Source organism: Bos mutus, chromosome 8 (assembly GCF_027580195.1).
Source record: "Bos mutus isolate GX-2022 chromosome 8, NWIPB_WYAK_1.1, whole genome shotgun sequence".
Taxonomy (NCBI): Eukaryota; Metazoa; Chordata; class Mammalia; order Artiodactyla; family Bovidae; genus Bos; species Bos mutus.
In genome coordinates this window covers 28,673,350-28,679,942 of record NC_091624.1, presented here as the reverse complement: position 1 = coordinate 28,679,942, position 6,593 = coordinate 28,673,350, and the positions used below count along the sequence as shown (strand labels likewise).

The following is a 6,593-nucleotide window of genomic DNA, read 5'->3' as shown; positions in this document are numbered from 1 at the left end:
CTCCTCCCACAAAGAAAATCTGACTGTTGTTTGTTCCCAATTCTCAGAGAAATGGCACATGTTGAAGCAAGCCATAGCAAGAGTACCGTGCCTCCATTGTACAGGGCAGCCAGCCATCAGTTAAATAAAATATCCTTCTGTGGCCCTCACATCAAAGAGTTCCATATGCTGGACCTCCCTCTGCAGAATTTTAGGCCTGTCCTCGGTACAGCACCTGAGGTTTGGCAGGCCTCCTGTTTGGTTATAATGCTCATGTCCATATTTATTCAGTTATATTTAGTTCAAAACATTTGTCTGTTATCTTGATGAATTGGGACATTGTAAAGGTTGAACTGGATTTTATTAACCTGAGTTCCATCAAAGCAGCGACCATAAATGGGAAGCTCCTTGGGCAGAAATCTGTGTCCTTCACAATGTTTTGTTTTTTTAATTTTAACTGGAGGTAAAGTTTAGATTCCAGAAAAATAAACATCATACTGGTACAGCTCAATTAGTTTTCACAAACACCTAATCAAGAAATTCCAGCACTCCCAGACCCCTCTTCCAAATCACTCTGTCTTCAGAGGAGGCCGCTGCCTGACTTCCAACACTGTAGTTCCCTGAACGTTCCATGTATATGGGTCATACATTGCATTCTCTTTTGAGCCTGGATTTCTTCATCCAGTGTTATGTTTTAGAGATCCATCAGGGTCATTGTGGTTAGCAATAGTTTGCTTATTCTCATTATAAGCATACCTTCTTGTGCTTCACTTCATTGCATTTCATAGATCTAGTGTTTTCTTTGTGTTTTTTCACGAACTGAAGGTTTGAGGCAACCCTGTGTCAAGCGAAACTATTGGCCAATAGTTTCCAATATCATTTGCTCACTTCATGTCTCTGTCACATTTTGGTAATTTTTGCAATACTGCAAACTTTTCCGTTGTTATATTTCTTATGATGACCTACAGTCAGTGGTCTTTGCTGTTACTACACTTTACTGATGGCTCAGATGACGGTTAGCATTTTTAGCAATAAAATCTTTTTAATTAGGTACATTGTTTTAAAGACATAATGACATTGCATGGTGACACTTGACTGGGGCCGAGTGGCAGCCTCTCATTGCCAGGGAACATGTGCTTCCCACCCTCTCCCTTTGCCTCTGTGCACACAGGGCCCCTCTCCCGTGTTACTCTTCCGCCCTTTCCTCACCTCACCTCTCCTCTTAGTCATGGCGTCTGCCCCACCACCACCCTTCTAAGCTGGGCTCTGCCACCTTATCTAGAGAACTGGGAGGCACGTCATGTGAGATTGTTTTTCTAAAGATATGTTGTAGCCTCTCTCCTCTCCCCACTTGTGAGCCCTGAGCTTGTCTTCCTCCAACATGATGTGATCTTTAGTCAGAGGCTTAGGCAAAGAAATAGGCCTTGAAGTATAATGCCAAAAAGTGAGTGGTCTTTTTGGCTTATTCACCCTATTCTGCTGACACTGTGACTAGCAGTACAGCCCAGGGCCCACAACCCCTCGCCATAGTCTTGGAGCTGCCAGTGGGAAGATTTACCTCACAACTACACAGACAGCCCAGCATGCACAGACACACCGTTTGGATATAAACGGGAGTTTTTTCTCCACACCTTTGCACATTGTCATTCTAGACACATCAGTTTACTTCCTCTTCCCTAAAGTATTGTGAGGAGAATTTCTTCCATTCTTGGTTCCTATGAGGGTCCTCTGAAGGGGACCTATTTCTTTTCTACATGTCTGTTTTTTACTGTTTGGGTTTTGCCTTATCTAAATTTGTCTTGGTCTAAATATTGGAGAATTAGCATTACTATTTATAGTCTTTAGGAATCGTGAATAATCTGCACATTATTATCTTGTAAACAAGATAAGTTTCAAAATTAGAAAAGCACTACTCGCTTGACTTACATTTTAGGAAAAGAAGCATTGGTTGCATGTGTGTATATGTGTATATTCAGTTGCTTCAGTCGTGCCGACTCTTTGCGACCCTTTGGACTGTAGCCCACCAGACTCCTCTGTCCATGGGATTCTCCAGGCAAGAATATTGAAGTGGGTAGCATGCCCTTCTCCAGATTGGGGTACTGGAAAGGACCTTAAAAATCATTTTATGAAAATTAAGACTCCAAAGGGTGAGGAGTAGGGCTGATTGTGGCCACATGAGACACCTTCCTGAGCTTGAGTATCACTAGAATTAATGAGTTTTATGATGTTTGTCAGCTGATCTCTTGTGTCTCCTCCTCTGTTTACATTAGTTCAGTTCAGTTCAGTTCAGTCATTCAGTCGTGTCCGACTCTTTGCAACCCCATGAACCGCAGCACGCCAGGCCTCCCTGTCCGTCACCAACTCCCGGAGTTTACCCAAACCCATGTCCATCGAGTCGGTGATGCCATCCAGCCATCTCATCCTCTGTTTTCCCCGTCTCTTCCTGCTTTCAGTCTTACCCAACATCAGGATCTTTTCAAATGAGTCAGCTCTTTGCATCAGGTGGCCAAAATATTGGAGTTTCAGCTTCAACATCAGTCCTTCCAATGAACACCCAGGACTGATCTCCTTTAGGATGGACTGGTTGGATCTCCTTGCAGTCCAAGGGACTCTCAAGAATCTTCTCCAACACCATAGTTCAAAAGCATCAATTCTGTGCTCAGCTTCCTTTATAGTCCAACTCTTACATCATACATGACTATTGGAAAAACCATAGCCTTAACTAGACGGACCTTTACATTAAGTACATTTTAATGGATTGTGTAACAGTCTCTTATAGTAGTAATCACAAGGAAGATTTTGGTCATCCATTTATTCAAAGAATGGTGTTAAACTCGGGGAAAAAAGGCAAAATGGGGTGGAGGATTGTCAGGGAAGCCCTGAGGAATGTGAGAGGATGTGCCTTGTAAATACCTACTTTAAGAATGTTCTAGACCATCAAACACTAAGATGTAAATAATGTATTTTATTTGTGCATAACCAAGTTTGTATATAGCTCTATTCAGTTCAGTCGCTCAGTTGTGTCAAACTCTTTTCCACCCCATGGACTACAGCATGCCAGGCTGCCCTGTCCATCACCAACTCCCGGAGCTTTCTCAAGCTCATGTCCATTGTGTCGGTGATGCCATCAAACCATCTCATCCTCTGTCATCCCCTTCTCCTCCTGCCTTCAATCTTTCCCAGCAACAGGGTCTTCTCCAGTGAGTCAGTTCTTCTCATCAGGGGGCCAAAATATTGGAGTTTCAACTTCAGGATTGATCCTTCCAATGAGTATTCAGGACTGATTTCCTTGGACTGGTTGGATCTCCTTTCAGTCCAAGTGACTCTCAAGAGTCTTCTCCAACACCACATTTCAAAAGCATCAGTTCTTCGGTGCTCCACCTTTTTTATGGTCCAGCTCTCACATCCATACATGACTACTGGAAAAACCATAGCTTTGTCTAGATGGACCTTTGTTGGCAAAGTAATGTCTCTGCTTTTTAGTATGCTGTATAGATTGGTCATAGCTTTCCTTCCAAGAAGCAAGCATCTTTTAATTTCATGGCTGCAGTCACCATCTACAGTCATTTGGGAGCCCAAAAAACTAAAGTCTCTCACTGTTTCCATATCTATTTGCCATGAAGTGATGGGACCGGATGCCATGATCTTAGTTTTCTGAATGTTGAGTTTTAAGCCAGCTTTTTCATTCTCCTCTTTCACTTTCATCAAGAGGCTCTTTAGTTCTTCTTTGCTTTCTGCCATAAGGGTGGTGTAGCTGAGGTTATTGATATTTCTCCTGGCAATCTTGATTCCAGCTTATGTTTCATCCAGCCTGGCATTTCTCATGATGAACTCTGCATATAAGTGAAATAAGCAGGGTGACAATATACAGCCATGACGTACCCCTTTCCCAATTTGGAACCAGTCTGTTGTTCATGTCCTATTCTAACTGTTGCTTCTTGACCTGCATACAGATTTCTCAGGAGGCAGGTCAGGTGGTCTGGTATTCCCATCTCTTTCAGGATTTTCCACAGTTTGTTGTGGTCTACACAGTCAAAGGCTTTGGCTTAGTCAATAAAGCAGAAATAGATGTTTTTCTGGAGTTCTCTTGTTTTTTCAATGATCCAGCGGATGTTGGCAATTTGATCTGGTTCCTCTGTCTTTTCCAAATCCAGCTTGAACATCTGGAAGTTCATGGTTCACATACTGTTGAAGTCTGGCTTGGAGAGTTTTGAGCATTACTTTACTAGCGTGTGAGATCAGTGTAATTGTGTGTTAGTTTGAACATTCTTTGGCACTTCCTTTCTTAGGAATTGGAATGAAAACTGACCTTTTCCAGTCCTGTGGCCACTGCTGACTTTTCCAAATTTGCTGGCATTTTGAGTGCGACACTTTCACAGCATCATCTTTTAGGATTTGAAATAGCTCAACTGGAATTCCATCACCTCCACTAGCTTTGTTCATAGTGATGCTTCCTAAGGCCCACTTGACTTCACATTCCAGGATGTCTGGCTCTAGCTAGATGATCACACCGTGGTGGTTATCTGGGTCGTGAAGATCTCTTTTGTATAGTTCTTCTGTGTATTCTTGCCACCTCTTCTTAATATCTTCTGCTTCTGTTAGGTCCATTCCATTTCTGTATATAGTAGGTATTCCCAAAGACTTCTGAAAGAAGTGAATTCTTGGGTTTGATATGACTTCATGGGCTGTTTTGAATGTTCAAGCATCTCTCATGGTGAATTAGGCTCTGTAGTTTATAATGAATTGACTTTATACAGTAGGTCATGACCCATGGGCAGTTTTGAGCCCACAGCTGTGGTTTGTTTAGAGCATGTATTATTTTTAAAAAACAGGAAACTTACATCAAAGGCCAGATTTACCATATTTTAAAAGTTCAATTTGGAAAAGACTGCACTGAATTTCTGTGTCATTCCAGCAAATGGGTGAGCTCTCGGTGATGGTCTTCTTCAGATTGGTTTCCGGTCCCTGGCTCTCACCTACCATTCTTCTATACCCAGTGCTATAAGGACTCACTTCTACTTCCTGCAAGTTGAGCTACTGCCATCATCCTGTTTAATGTTTTCCTCTAAAAATGAATTAATGCCATAAATAGTCATTTTAAATGAATTGAGTTGGATTTATAAAAATGTGGGTATCAAATATTTTCAGATAATGCTTCATAGGTCAGTTTGCTTTCAGGAATGAGTATAAGTAATGGTTTTCTTTTAAATAAATTTTCTACCACTTTCCTCTGAGAAGACTGGAAAACAGTGAGTGCATCTAACTTCCAAATCTGTGTTGCTAAGGTCCACTTTTCATTAGGACGAGCAAGGCTCCTGAGAAAAATGTCAAGTAACAGATCAGGACCAGGGAATTTGTAAGGTATGCCTGAAACATCATACCAGCAGGCACAAAAGCACACAGAGATTACTGCGGACTTGTGAACAGTACATAGAAGCTTGGGTAAAGGCATAGTTTGAGTTCAGTTCAATTCAGTTCAGTCGCTCAGTCATGTCTGACTCTTTGTGAACCTCATAGAATAAGGGTGGCAGTGGATTATAACACATCAAATGCAAAGTCCTTTTTATTGTAACAAGGAAAGAGGGTCAAAAGGGTCACAGCTTCTTCTGTAGAGGAATGCCAACTAATGAGTACAGAGGAGCCATAGAATTAGAAAATCACCACTGTGAAACTTATAATGTAGTCACTGATTTCGGCAAAGAACTTCAATAGGAGCTAAAAGCCACTAAATGAAAAGTTATTGGATGGCATGATATTCACACAGACCTAAAGTCTTACTTTGTAGGATATTTCTTAATTACAAGGAGATGAAGGTACCACCTTAACCAAATGTCTCAGCATCACCAATTACAGGCCAGCCCAACATTTTGTGCTTCTTGATGTGATACAAAAGGAAGTACATGATATCAACTATGTGGAATTCTTGCCAAAAGTATTCTGCCTAAATCTAAACAATGAGACAAATGTATATTAGGGGACATTCTACACGGCAGCTGGCTTAGAATCCCTTCATAAAGTGAAGGAGTGAAAAACGTAGAGTGACAGCTGCTGCTCTAGATTGCCAGAGACTAAGGCAAGCGAACTCTGATTGGATCTTGAGCCATTAGATCTGCACTACACACAGCGATTTGGACATAGTTGGGACAGTTGGGGAACTCTGAATATGGACAGGATGTTGATCCTGAATCAATATTAAATTTCTGGGGTTTGACAATGTGAGAGAATGTGGTCATTGTTTCATGGTTATGTAAGAAAATGTCCTTGTTCTTAGGAGATTCGTATTGAAGCACTGGGGCAACATGTTATATCTGCAACTTACATTCAAATGGTCCAGCCCCTGTACCCCACAAATACATATATATGTATAGACATGAATGTGGAAAGAGTGACAAAGATAGAATGAAGATGACAAAATATTCATTGGTGAATATAGCTGAAAATATATAGATGTTCATTGTATTCTTTCAACTTTTCTATGACCATTAAAAATATTGCTAAATGGGGAATAAAGGCTAAATATTTGTGGGAAATAAGGGAATAAGTTGTGGTAAATAAGTTGCCTTAAATTAAGTTTAACTCTGATTTATCCTTAACTGCAATAAAATATTTACATG

The 6,593-nt window shown here is 41.0% G+C and overlaps 1 protein-coding gene across 2 annotated transcripts in view; it reads left to right on the top strand.

The window, feature by feature from the left end:
- Positions 1 to 6,593, top strand: part of CENPP (centromere protein P) — a 237,069-nt gene that overhangs the window by 143,856 nt on the left and 86,620 nt on the right. The gene's annotated exons all lie outside the window — the stretch shown is intronic.